The 14,659-nt window shown below is 36.0% G+C and overlaps 1 protein-coding gene across 3 annotated transcripts in view; it reads left to right on the top strand.

Moving 5' to 3' along the window:
- Nucleotides 1–14,659, top strand: part of INTS6 (integrator complex subunit 6) — a 90,690-nt gene that overhangs the window by 40,912 nt on the left and 35,119 nt on the right. The window lies entirely within an intron of this gene.

Raw genomic sequence — 14,659 nt, 5'->3', positions numbered from 1 at the left:
TTAATAGAACTCTCATACTAGGCAGAAATATAAAGGTGATATAATAGAGTGTGTTGTTGTTCTCTAATCCCAAGCAGCAAATTCTAGGATAGGCAGATTTCTTTCACATATCTTTTCTCCACCAGATAATTTCAGTTTGGGTATCCTTGGATTTTAAACTGTTCTTGGAAATAAACAGAAAAATAACTGACAATTATGATTGTTGAAGGGTAGAATCTTAGGGAGAGAAAGGACGTTGAAGGACTAAATCTTGAGTTTTAGAATTATTCCTGCATGTATTGGGAAGGAGGAAACTGAAATGAATCTGTAAGGGCCTGATACTAGTTATATGGATTTTTTTTTTTGTTCATTATGAGTAAGAGCTAACGCTGTATTATATTTGAGGAAGTAGGTTTAAGAAATACTCAGTTCCACTGAAAATGTTAAAACTTTATTTGAAGCTTTTTTCCCATCTACATTATCCAAGCAAATCTGAGTAATGGGACTTGATCCTGGAGGTGCCAGCGTTCTATTTATTAAATCACAAAGGCATTTAGCATTGGTTTGATTAGAATGTGTGCTTCCCTGCCTTTAATGCACAAAAATTGCCTCTTCCAATGCATATTTTCTGCAACAAAGCAAAACAAATTGACAAGCATCTAGTTCAACTTTCAAGGATTGTGAAAAGCTTCTGGAAAGGTATATGATTTAGGATACTGGTTCAGTTTCTGTAATTGGGACAAGAGTAACAGTGGCTTAAAAAGAAAATTTCTTTTTCTCTCCCATCAAAGACAGAACTGGTTGGTGGTCTGGGAGGTAGGGTGGCTCTGCTCCAAGCTATTGTCTAGGCCCCCATGTTCCTTCTCCTTTGTTGATCTGTCTGCTTTACCTGAATGCTTGACACTGGTTTTATAACACATCCTAGTTCAGTACTACAACTGAATTTCAGCCTGTGGGAAGAATGTGGAGGGCAGGCAGCTGCCTAATGTGAACATGACCTAAAACGTCTATATGGCAGTTCCAGTCAGAGTCCATCACCCAGAACCTGACTGCACTTACTGCAAGGCAGAGTATAATCTCTACTTGGGCCAAAATTTAGGGGTTTCGATGAGAAGGAAGAAAGAGAGATTGGATTCTGAGGGCAGTTTTTAGTTTCTGAAATGAAAGGGATGGTAAAGAAATTAATTATGCTTTAAAAGCTTTGGAAACTTCCTTACCTTGTAGTTTGACAGCTTATTCTAAGTTTATCTTGTACATTTTTGCCCCAGACCTGGAATCATGTCAGGTTCTGTGTATTTGGAAATGGTATGTGGAAACCCATAACCTGAGTGTTAAGAGGTGATCTTTGCTGTTGAGTTGGTCATTGTTTTCATGCCTTTGCAGTAGACAGAGTTAGGAATACATACTTTTTTTTTTTTCTGAAAGTAAATATGTCATGAATTCATACTAGTGTTTCCAATTCAAATTTAAGGTAGATATTTAAAGAATGTAATTAAAGAATGTGTTTGTGTTATAAAGACCCAGGCTTGATTCCTGGCTTTGCAGCTAATTAGAGATGTAACCTAATTCTCTCTTGTTCTAAGCTTCAGTTTCCTCATCTTTAAAATGGGGATAATAATAACTGTATCTCATGCTTGTTGTAATGATTAAATGAGAAAATAAGTGCTCAAGAAATTTTACTGTTTTATTATTCTCTATCACACTGCAAAAAGGAGAGACTTAATTTTTGTAGGAGTTAGAGAAGACTTGCCCATTAAAGTAACACTGGTGCTATCAGGAAAGATTGGGTGTTAATGGGATGTAGAGATTTAGTTATAAAAATATCAGGGCAAGAGACTCACCAGGGAGGAGTGATCTGCATTAGTTAAGACAGGAGCATAGGATTCTGTTTTGCTCTTTAAAAAAAAAAGAAAAGGAGGGAGGGAGGGAGAAAGGAGAAAGACAGGAAGGGAGGGAGGGAGGAAGGCAGGAAGGAAGGGAAGAAAGAAAGAAGGAAGGGAGGAAAGAAAGAGAAAGAAGGAAAAAGAAAGAGAAAAAGAAGGAAGGAAAGAAAGAAAGAAAGAGAAAGAGAGGGAGGGAGGGAGGAAGGAAGGAAGAAGGAAAGAGAAAAAGAAAACCTTTTTCCCTTATAGAGTTTAGCTTAATGTGTAATTACATGGTAATCTGTGTGCTTATTTGATTAATGTCAGCCTGCCTTCCTGCCCCACAAGGGCAAGGACTATCCTGTCTTCCTTTTGCTTACCTTTGTAACCCCAGAGTAGTCACTGCACAGAGTAGTCACTCAGTTGATATTCGTACCCTGAATGAACTTTTACAGCATTTATAAAAATGACAAAATTTAGCATTTGATTATGTACCTATATTATCATTCTGTAGTTATTTCATTAGTGTTACCTTGTCCCTAGCTCAGCTATAGCTCATGAACTACTAATTGACCTAATTTCTTTAAGATTGATAACTTATAATGCTTGAATACTCTACAGATTTTTATCATTTATCCATTATCTGACAGCATTAGTTCTTTGTAAATTTTTGTTCAGAGTGAATTAATAAATGAATCTGCTGGTGATTCCATTTGTTTGGGTCTCAGCCTGTTGTGAAATGTGTGCCAAGTCATCTATTGTTAAGAGTTTAAAGTACTTCAACTATATCCCTTACAGTGAAGCCACTCGATGCTTTCATTTTGTTATGTTGCCTTAAGTGGGCGAGAGCAGGATGTATATATATAGTTAGATTATCTTCCCAAGAATTAAGTCGAATACTTCCATGGGAGTGTGTGTGCATGTGTGCTCGCATGCACATCTTTTGTGTCCCATGGAAAAGATTGAGGATGAATATTCTCACCTGGATATTTAGAGAAGCGTTCTCAGAAAGAAGGCAGCATGGTTATAGTATAAGGCACCAGACTCCAAATTAAATGGCACATGTATTCTAGAGCCTTTTCTCCTTTTCTTTCTTCCCTTTTTTTTTTTTGCCACTAAATGTATGGTTCTCAGATTTGTGTTTGCTTATATTTCTTTTGTTGTTATTTCCTCTTTGTTTAGCTGCAATCTATATATAATAAAATGTAGCAATTTCAAGTATAAAACTTGGTGAGTTTTGACAAATGTAAACATGGTGTTATTAACAGCACAATAATGATATAAAATGTATCTGTCATTCCAAAAAAGTTTTCTTATGCCCTTTGCAGTTAATTTCTATCACTGTCCCCTGGAAACCACTGACATGCTTTCTGTCACAATGTGTGTGTGTGCATGCACGTGAGTGCGTGTGTATAGTTTTGCCTTTTCTAGAATTTCATATAAATGGAATCATTCAGTGTGTAGTTTGTGTCTGTCTTCTTTCACTTAGCATAATGCTTTTGAGGCTTATCTACATTTTTGCATCTATCAGTAGTTTGGTCCTTTTTATTGTTGAGTAGTATTCCACTGTGTGGCTATACTAAACTATAATTTGCTTATCCATTCACCAAAGTAGAACAGTTGGGTTTTTCCCTTTTTTTTTTTTTGGGGGGGGGGGACCGTTATAATAGTCATTGTGTACATTGGCATGAAAATCCTTTTGTGGGCATATGTTTTCATTTCTCTTGGGTATATACCTAGGATTGTAATTGGTGGGTCACTGACAAGCTTTTTTTAAAATAAATTTACTTATTTTATTTATTTATTTTTGGCTGTGTTGGGTCTTCGTTGCTGTGCACGGGCTTTCTCTAGTTGCAGCGAGCAGTGGCTACTCTTCCTTGCAGGCGTGGGCTTCTCATTGCAGTGGCTTCTTATGTTGTGGAGCACCGGCTCTAGGCGCACAGGCTTCAGTAGTTGTGGCTCGCGGGCTCAGTGAAACTGCCAAACTGTTTACTAAAGTGGCTGTACTGTTTTGCATTCCTACCAGGAAGTGTATGAGAGTTCTAGTTGCTCTACATCCTTCCAACACTTGAATTTTTTCAGTCTTAATTTTAGACAGTATAGTGGGTGTGTAGTGGTATCTCATTTTGGTTTTAGTTTGGATTCCTTAATGACTAATGATGTTGAACATCTTTCATGTGCTTATATGTCACCTGTATATCTTTGGTGAAGTGAGTGTTCAGATTCTCTTGCCCATTTTTTACTTGTTATCATTGAGTTATAAGAAGCTTTTACATATTCTGGATACAAGTCTTTTATTGGATACATGTTTTCCAAGTATTTTCTCCCAGTCTATGGCTTGCCTTTTCAATTTTTACAGTGTCTTTTAAAGAGCAAATATTTTTAATTTTTTTCTTTTTTTAAAATTAATTTTTGTTGGAGTATATTTGGTTTACAATGTTGTGTTAGTTTCTACTGTACAGCAAAATGAATCAGTTATACATATACATGTATCCCCTCTTTTTTGGATTCTTTCTTTCTTTTATGGTTTGTGCTTTCTGTGTCCTATTTCAGAAATCTTTGCCTAACTTAATGTTACTTTCTCCTGTGTTTTCTTTAAGGAGTTTTGTAGTGTGAGCTTTTACTTTTAGGGTCATGATTCATTTAGGAATTTTATGTATGATGGGAAGAAAGTGTTGAGGTTCATTTTTTGGACACACTGTTAACTAATTGTATCAGTACCATTTGTTGAAAAGGTAATCCTTTACCCATTGAACTGCTGTGGCATCTTTGTTAAAAGTCAATTGGCCACATATTTGATTGTCTGGACTTTCTATTCTGTTTCATTGATTTCTATTTCTGCCTTTTGCCAGTATAACACTGTCTCTACTACTGTAGCTTTGTAAGTCTTAAAGGCAATTTGTCTCCAACATTTTCTTTTTCAAACTTGTTTTGTCTGTTCTAGGCCTTTGAATTTCCATATTTAAGTCATTTAAATTTTTCCATATTTAAATTTATTTCAATATCCAAATTTAAAGTCAGCTTATTAAATTTTACAAGAAAGCCTACTGCACTTTTGATTGTAATTACATTGAATCTCTAAGTTAATTTGGGGGAAATCCACATTTTACATTATTGGTTATTCTGATCCATGAGCATGGTATATCTCTCAAATTTTTTAAGTCTAATTTTTCTCACCAATGTTTGTGGTTTTCCTTGTATAAGTTTTACACATATATACTTTTTTTTTTGCGGTATGCGGGCCTCTCACTGTTGTGGCCTCTCCCGTTGCGGAGCACAGGCTTCGGACACGCAGGCCCAGTGGCCATGGCTCACGGGCCCAGCTGCTCCGCGGCATGTGGGATCCTCCCGGACTGGGGCATGAACCCGTGTCCCCCTGCATCGGCAGGCAGACTCTCAACCACTGCGCCACCAGGGAAGCCCCTACACATATATTTTGACGCTTTTGTAAATCAGTTGTTTTACGTTTAATTTTTTATTATTTGTTGCTAGTACATAGAAATATATTTTATTTTTATATTTTGACCTTGAATTCTGTGACTTTCCTAAAATGACTTTTTATCTAGCAGTTTTTTCCAGATTTCTTGGAATTGTTTTTTTCATATAAAATCATGTTGTCGGGCTTCCCTGGGGGTGCAGTGGTTGAGAGTCCGCCTGCCGATGCAGGGGACACGGGTTCATTCCCCGGTCCGGGAAGATCCCACATGCCGCGGAGTGGCTGGGCCCGTGAGCCATGGCCGCTGAGCCTGCGCGTCCGGAGCCTGTGCTCCGCAACGGGAGAGGTCACAACAGCGAGAGGCCCGCGTACCGCAAAAAAAAAAAAATCATGTTGTCTGTGAATATTGACAGTTTTACTTCTTTCCAGTATCTGTCTGCTTTTTGGTTTGTTTTTCTTGTCTTAATGTACTGGTAGAAGTGGTGAGAGTAGACATCTTTGCCTTGTTCCCAGTCTTGGCAAATGAGGTGAGAGTGAAACCTTTCACTATGTAAGTGTGATTTTAACTGTAGGTTTTTTTTCTGTATTCCTTTTATCAGGTTGTGGAAGTTCTCCTTTGTTCCCAGTTTGCTGATTTTTGTTTTTTAAAATATCATGAATATGAGTATGGAATTTTGTCAATTTTTATGCATATGTTGAGATTATCATATGATTTTTTATTTTGCTAATATAGTGAATTACATTGATTAATTTTTAATGTTAAACCAGCCTTGTTTATATACATATATATTCTTGTTATATATTTTAATAGATGAGGAAACATACACAAAAGTGGTGATGTGAGTAAGTAGACATAGGAGCTCAGGAAGCAGCAGTCTGAAATTAATTACTATAAGTCAAGGATAAAAACAGATTTTAGTAGTGTGACACACTACTAAACACAGTGTAAACATTAGATGAGAATCCAGATATGTAACAAGGCTGTAGCAAACTGGGAGAATGTGGGTTTAAATCTTGCTTTTTCCAGAATCTGCAGTTACTTAGACAAATTTATCAGTCTCTTTGTGTCAGGGTTTCCTTACCTTCCTCCCACCCCCAAAGGATAATTCTGTATTTATTTTGTTCTAAGAAATATTATCCACCCTTACCCTCTCAGAGTTTCTGAAATCAGGAGAAGTTAGTTAGCTTTCAGCTAGACTGTATGGACTTATATCTGGTGCTGCCTGTGTCCGTGCATATTGATGCACAGGTGTGGGTCATTTCGCTCTCACTTGGGCTGAACTATTTGCTTTATTAACACCTCGTGTCAGGGGAAATTTTTTATATTCTGTTTAAAAGAGTTAAAATGTTTCGGTTTAAATAACATGAACATTTGGCTAATGTAGTAAAAGCACGACGAGGGCTAGTAGTAAAAGCAAGACCTCCCATTCTCATTTCCTTTCCTCAGAGGCTTTTAATTGCTTGCATTTTTAATTGTTGTGTTGGTTATTCACATATGTCCAATCAAAGAAATTTTTATTGTGGAACTTTTAAACATATACAAAAGTAGGGAAAATAAAATAATTAACCTCAAGAACCCTTACCTAGCTTCAGTAATTAGCCACATTTTGCTGGTCTCATTTCATCTGTTCTGCCCCTACCCCATACACATTTATACATTTATATAAACATTTATATATACAATATACATTTTAGGGGGAATATTTTAAAGCAAATTCCAGACATCGCACGCACACACACATGCACACACACACCCCTGCAGTGTTCAATATGGCTTAACAATAATTTATTTTAAAAAATCTTATTAAATTTAAGTTTAAAATATAATTACTCTAAATTAAATTCTTTTTATAGCTTAACAAAAAATTTAAGGTGTTTAATAAATAATCTAACATCCATTCTATATCCCAGTTTCTCTACTTGTCTCACAAATGTTGACGATTGTTTTGTTTGAATCAGAATGCAAACATGGTTCACATATTACATCTGATTGTTACGTATTTTTATCCAGAAGACTCAGAAGTTTAACATAAATTTGTATCCCTAAGGAAATTATTACTTTACAGTGAATAAGCATTGAAACAAACAAAAAATATGATACATACATTAGATCACCTAAGGTACAACAGGCAGTGCAATATAAAGAGAGTTGAAATTGCCCAATTTCTGAGAAGAGAGGTAAAACTTTCAAAGCTATGAGATGGTATTATGACTCTTTTACCAGTTGTGAAGAACTATTACTGAAGAATCCAATATCTGTTCAAAGCCAACCTTTTAAAGAGAAGCATTATATCATCTAGTAATTTATCATTGAAATAAAGAGAATACAAAAATATTCTAAGGTTAATCAAATAGGAACTGCAAATGAAATTCTAGTAGCCTTTGATATACCTTGAAGTGACATTCTTCAAACTAGAGGTGCTATAAAGAGGTCAAGATCATAAGCACAGGCTATAACATATGACTCTGATGTTCTGTTTAACTTATCATGGCCAAAAGGGATTCAGAAGAACCTCTAGACCCAGTGTGGAGAAGACTTAGACTAAACTCTGTTTGATACTCAAACACCATGAAACTCATGAGATGGAAGAAGGAGGGGATATGCAACTTTATGGATAATTATGTGCTATTGTTGGAAAAAGTTTCATGTAACACTTAATGTTAAATTTTGGGGAGGCAAGGAAATATACATTAAATTGCTGATATATCTTAGAATCTAAGTTATAGGTAACCAGGTGTGGTGGAGGATTAAATACGATGATTCAAGCAGAGTATCTAAATAAAACCCCGGCACAGAGTTCAGTTAATGAAGACTTGTCAGCCTGCTAACTTGCCATGTGATTTGGGGCAGTATTTGGTATGAACAAGAGGTCTTTAAGCTTTTTTTTCTCCCTGCTTCTTTGAATTATCAAGAAGAGTTTATTATTGTTATTTTTTAGGGGGTACAATGTACTTCCAGACGATAGGGACATATATAACATACTGAAGAAAGTTTGTTGATAAGTTTTTATGCTTGAAGCATTAATTGCTCTCGGTTACCTGGGAAATAATGAGTCTCAAAATGATTCACAAGGTTTTTACTCTATTTTTTGTTTCTTTACCAATGTGCTTTAAGTTAACCTTCTGACTAATACTTTATAATTTATTTCAGTTTAAATGTTTTATGTTAGATTCTGAATAATTTGGGATATTATTTAACAATTACGTGTAGTTATACGTTAGAGTTGGTAACATTACTGTGCATCGTTTGAGAAAAGTGCTCTTTTTTAGAGTGTGTGTGTGTGTCCTTTTGGAACTTAGTTTTGCATTTTTTTAAAAGTCATGCTTCATGTATTACAGTAACTTGTTATCATTTGAACATGTTAAATCATAACTGCAACAGTAGAGGTAGAGAAGGCATCAGAGCCTTAGGGGGCATATCATAATCTATATTTTTTCCTCTATAATTGTCTTTGATATTAGTCCCTTGCTTTTTGCTTTCATTAATTTGTTTCTTACTTTCTTTCCTATTCCTTTTGCCATCATTCACCTTGATGTTTTTCTTAAACTATTAATTAGCTCCTTAACTTGTCTTGGTTTCCTTCAAATCTGTCTTTCCATGGCAATAATTATGCTAAAGCACACCACTTGAGTGTATTATTCTATTGTTCAAAATGTTTCATTGTTTTCCATTGTCCACTAGATTCCTCTGGACCTTTCACAGTTAAGCCAGTTACCTTATTTATCCATCTGTTTTATTCATTCAGCCACATTTATTGAGTTTCTTCTATGAACTAGACACTGCTGTGCTCTGAGGATCAAATGATAAAACAATCAGGAGCTCAGTCCCCTTGGGTCTAATTGAGAAGAGAGACATTAATAAAAGTATCATGTGTTAAAAGTAAAACTGCAATGATCATGTATCCTACAAAAGGGAGGAGTATGTATTGTGAGAGCTTTTAATAAGGGCACTCTGGATCTAGTCAAGAAGGTCATTGAAAGCTAAGATTTGAAGAGGTGAGGAGGATTTACTATCCAAAAAGCGGGAAGGATGATCACACCAGGTAGAGGCACTGTACAAAGGCTCTTCTCCCAAAAGGAGTATGTTTTGAGACTGAGGGACTAGAAGGCGGCTAATGTGACTTGGAGCATAAAAAAAGAGGGATCATTGTATAAAATGGAAAAGAAGGTTGGAATTGACCACACAAGGGGTTTTGAGGCCATGCCAATTAATGTTATTAATGTGAATGCAATAGGAAGTCATCCAAGGGTTTTATTTAGAGGTAGGGGATGGAGGAGTGAAAGACAAGTGGATGTTGGAAGACCAGTTAGGCATTGTTGCATTAGTTCTGACAATAGCTTGGTCATGGAGGTTGGTGATAGTAAAAGGGATAGAAAGAAGCAGCAGTTTCAAGAGATATTTAGAAAGTTAAGTCAACCAAATTTGCTGATATATATTTCATTTGGGGGTATAAGGAAGAGGGAGATGGCTTCTTGCAAAACTGGATAGATTGCGGTGCCATTCATTGAGCTAGGGAATCTTGAGAGAGTGCCATTTGGGGTGGAGGAAAATCATGAGTTCAGTTTTGAGCAAACTGAGTTTGAAGTACCTTTGAGCCATCCAAGAGGGAATGGCAAGTAGGCAGAAGAATATTTTGGTGCTCAAAAGAAAGATCTAGGCTGGACATATCCAACTGTAAGATATTATCTGAGTATAGGTAGTAATTGAAACTGTGAGTAGGTAGATTGAGGGTTTAGAGTATAAACTGGCCAAGGCTTAATACTGAGCCTTGAGCGTCAGCAGCATGTAATGGCTAGGTATTAGAGATTGAGGGGAGGATCGGGATGGAAGACAGAGGAGCAGCCGAAGAAGCAGAGGGAAGCCATGAGAATATTTTAAGGTGAAAGCCAAAGGAAGAGTATCTTTCTAAAGAGTGGTAAATAGTTTTGAATGCTGCTGGGAAGCTAAATCTGAAAAATCTTCACTAGGTTTAATGACTCCTTTGGTTATCTATTTCTGTGTAACAAATCATCCTAAATCTTAGTGGCTTAAAACAACAACAGCTTATTATTTCTCAAGATTCTGTGAGTTGGCTTCATTCATCTGGGGGCTTAGCTGGGGCTGGAACACCCAAGATGGCCGTATTTACATGTCTGGGGCTTTGGTGCCCACTGTTGCCTGGGCACCTTGCTTCTTGTCCCTGTGACTTCTGTCTCTCCGTAAGATCTCTTATCGGGCAGTGGTCTAGTTCAAGCTTCTTCACCTGGCGACTGGCTCCCAACGGGCTGGCAGTGAAGCTTCGAGGTCTGTTAAGACTCAAGCCTGGAACACTTTGACCACACTGTCATCTACCACCGTGGCCAAAAAAAGATCTTTGATGACTTAGTGTGGGAGTTGTTTTAGTAGAGTTGGAAAGACTAGGAAATGATGAGCAGATGAAGAAAAATTCCTTATCATTCCCCTATATTTTCTATAAACTTGACCCAAAATAGGCTACTAATTTCCTGAATGCTTCCTGTTTATTTCCTCACATGCTCCTTTCCGCTAAATATTATTCCTCTATCTCCACCATATTAAAATCTTACCCGTTCTTTTTTTTTTAATTTTTATTGGAGTATAGTTGATTTACAGTGTTGTGTTAGTTTCTGCTGTACAGCAAAGTGAATCAGTTATACATACACATATATCTACTCTTTTAGATTCTTTTCCCATATAGGTCATTACAGAGTGTTGAGAAGAGTTCCCTGTGCTATACAGTAGGTCCTTATACGTTATCTTTTTTATATATATATATATATATATATATATATATGAAAATCTTACCCATTCTTAAAGGTTTTCTTAAAATCTTCAGTTTCTCTCCTTTGTATGTTGCTCTCCAGCAGTTCTGAATTTTAATTTAATTTTTTATCCCAGTATTTGTTATTTCTTGCCTTTTATCTTTTTGATCATGATCTTCACTCTGCATGTCCTGCAATCTGCAAAAGGTTGTAGATTCTCAGTAAACTTTTCATTCTTCAAACTAACTCAAATGCTACTTCCTCGGAGAGCCTTCGCTGGTCCATCCCCCAAATAATCAATTATTCCTCTGTACCTCATGCATACTTTTACTATTGTACATATCATAACATATTATAATTATTTACGTGTTCTTGAAGGTAGGAGATTACAGTGTCTGCTGTGTTGCCTTTCATTAAATAATTCCTGAGTTATAGCTCGATTTGTGATCCCCATTCTTAATATTTAAGAAAAATGCCCCACATGATAACAATTAAAAATTTTGTATTAATAATGACCTAATTACTTTTTTGATACTGTGCCAAGTTCATTGATACTAGGCCAGTGCATTAAACTGTAAAGACAAGTTTTGGTTTGGTGTGTGAGGTAAAACATTTTTGCAAGAAAGAATATATGACCACACTCTTTGTATCTCTAAATTCTAAGGCTAGAATTTATGAGGTTGTATTCTGTGTGGCCTCAGTAGAAGTATGTCCATATGTAAATTCTCATTGTGAATATTGTACATTGAGCACGATTCAGGAGTTGTTAATGGCTTCACCATATGGAATGGTTGTTTCTCTACCCCCTGCTGTAGGTGTCAGGCAAATTTTTGCAGCTCGTGTCTTTATATCCTCTATGTGTGGGTACATACAAGGGACATAGAGATCAGCTGGTTTCATATATCGGGGAAGAATAATACTTCAGCTCTTGGAGATAGGACTAGCTGGTTCTGCGACCCACCACAGTATGACAGTGGAATCTGTGTTTGTGTGTTTGCATCCATATCTGTGTATGGTTTGGGCTGGGGGGAGCACAAATGTTGTTGGCAGGACACTGACTGGTGCTTGTGTTCTGCAGCGGTCATTCCGCTCCTCGTACTGTACTACTCTAGTCCTTTCCTTAGGCTGTGGGAACGGGACAAATACTATGGGGGGGACACAGAAAAGAATCAGATCCCTCTCCCTGCCTTCTCTCAAACTGGAGAGGGATAGGCAGTCAGGGAAATAGGTCATTAAAACTTAAGGTAGGAAGTATAATTATTAAAGGACTTATAATGAGTTACTTCAGTAATAGAACCAGTTGGCAGAATATCCAGCTGCAAGCGGAAACCTCCTAAGAGTTGGTACAGATCAGTCACCTGACTCTCATGATGTGATCATCATCCAGGAGTGAGTTAGGTTGTGTGCCAGGAGAAATCCGTTCGGGTCCTGAATTAAAAATGTTTTTAAAAGAAATTTCTTTTACCTTCTTTCAGTGTTTGCTGACTTTTATTTATTTATTTTTTACATTCTGCAAATGTAAAAAACAAGTAATAACGTATGAGAATCCTGATTATCTGAAGTTTTATAATTGGTTATCTTAAAGTGAGCTAGCTAAAACGTTATCCAAATCTTACTTATTTGGCTTGGTAGAGTCCTTATTAAATCCTGAAATAATGCCATGCTTGTGGTAGGCACTCACAGAATAACTGATTAAAATTTAAGTTGATCTTTAGTCCAGCCTTAGCAAAATCACAAATAATTAGGGTCTGAACCATAAACAAATATGAAACAAATTAAGGGGAAGTCACACTATTATAAATAAATAAATTTTGAGTATGCCTAATGATAGACAATCACCTTCCGAATCTGCCCTTTGTTTTTCATACCTATGGAGAAATAAACTGTCTTCTTTTTTTAATAAGAAATTGAGGAGAGACTCAAAGGTGAGAAAGGGCAGTAAGATAGTTATCCAAAGGAAAGAAGGAAAAGTAGGACAGTCTTCCTCAATTTAAATTGAAGTTATATTTCCTTTTCTGTCAGCTACCAAGGTAATTATATAAGAAATCTGGAATGGTGAGATCAATAAAATTAATAGAAAACCTCAACTGTATTCAAGTAAAAATAAAACTTGGTTAGTATAAAGTTTTCTGTGCTTATTAGTCCATTAGTCTGAAACTTTGCAAAGTATAATCTTATGAAGACCCTAATAAAGACCAATAATGTCATGGTTATGGGAAAGTTACTGTATTATTGAATTACACATGATTCATCCAGTTCTTAAAATTTTCAGTCCTTCTTTGATGCTCTAAACTTGATTATATAGCAGGGGTTATTTGAGTCTGTATTCTCTCTTGACACACAGTCTTACATTGCAACTTGTCTGTAAAATGGGGATAATAATAGTACCTACCCCATCGGTTTGTTATAAACATGTTATAAATATGAAAAGCTCCCAGAATGTTGCTTGACACATACATAGTGAGTGCTCATTATGCTAGCAGTTATTGTTGTTTATTTTTATTGTTGTTATTACCCATGTACTTGAGAACTGGAAGTGAATAGCAAGAGGGAGAAAGTGCCTCTTTTCATCAAAGAGTAACTGGGGGAAAAGCATAGGATTGTGCTTTATAAAAACAAATAATCTAAAATGTTCATAACATTTAGTAATTAGTGGTTCAAAATCACCAGATTGATTCAGAAATGGATGATTAAAAGTTTTTTCTAAAAGTAGTTATTTTTATAATTAAAATTTTCTTTTTCCACTTAATAGAATTAGTTTATTTTTTACATTAATATCTCAACACTTGATCTTTTTAAATGCAGATTATGATTTCAATAACAGGCAGTACAATGCAGTGTTTAAGAGCACAGCATCAGGGACCGGTCTACCTGGGTTTATATTCTGTCTCCTCATCATTTACTGTGTACCTTCTGGCAAGGCTCTCTGTGCCTCAGTTTTTATCATTTGTAAATAGGAATGTGTAGTGCCTGCCACGTTTGTTTATTTTGTAGATTAAATGAGTGTGTGTGTATACACACACACACACACACACACACACACACACACACACACACACACACATATATATGGTTTAGAACAGTGTCTGCCAAATAATAGTTACTACTGTATAATTGTTGTTGCTAATGACAGTTTTTTTTGCCTCATCAGACATTTAAATTTGAGTACTCTCTTACTAAAGTTTCCTGCAATTAAGTCTCAGAAAACGGCTTTTATAAAACTGTTTTCCTGTCAAGTGTTCAGAAATAAAAATCCTAATAAATATTTTGATAGCCAGTACTGTGATTTTCTATCTTCTTCTTTCTGTTTGTCAGCTTCTCCTTAAACACATCTCTAAAACCAGTTCCTTTAGGAACATGATCCCTGTCCTCAGAAATCTTGGGAGTTAGTGGGACCATATTTTATCATGCATCTTTAAGTCCTCCAAATCCTAAATGCCTAATATTGTAGGGGCATAAAAAACGATGAGAGAAAGCAAACATAATTTTCAAGAAATATTCTACTGTCTTACGGTATATTTTAATAGCCAGTTAAGTATAAGCAGAACTCTGTGTTAATGTCCTTATAAATGTCTGAGCTTTGGGGCTAGTGATTATATCTAATCTACCTTTTATTGAGTTG

The sequence above is a fragment of the Orcinus orca genome, chromosome 18 (assembly GCF_937001465.1).
Source record: "Orcinus orca chromosome 18, mOrcOrc1.1, whole genome shotgun sequence".
NCBI classification, from domain to species: Eukaryota; Metazoa; Chordata; class Mammalia; order Artiodactyla; family Delphinidae; genus Orcinus; species Orcinus orca.
This window is presented reverse-complemented; position numbering and strand designations above follow the sequence as displayed.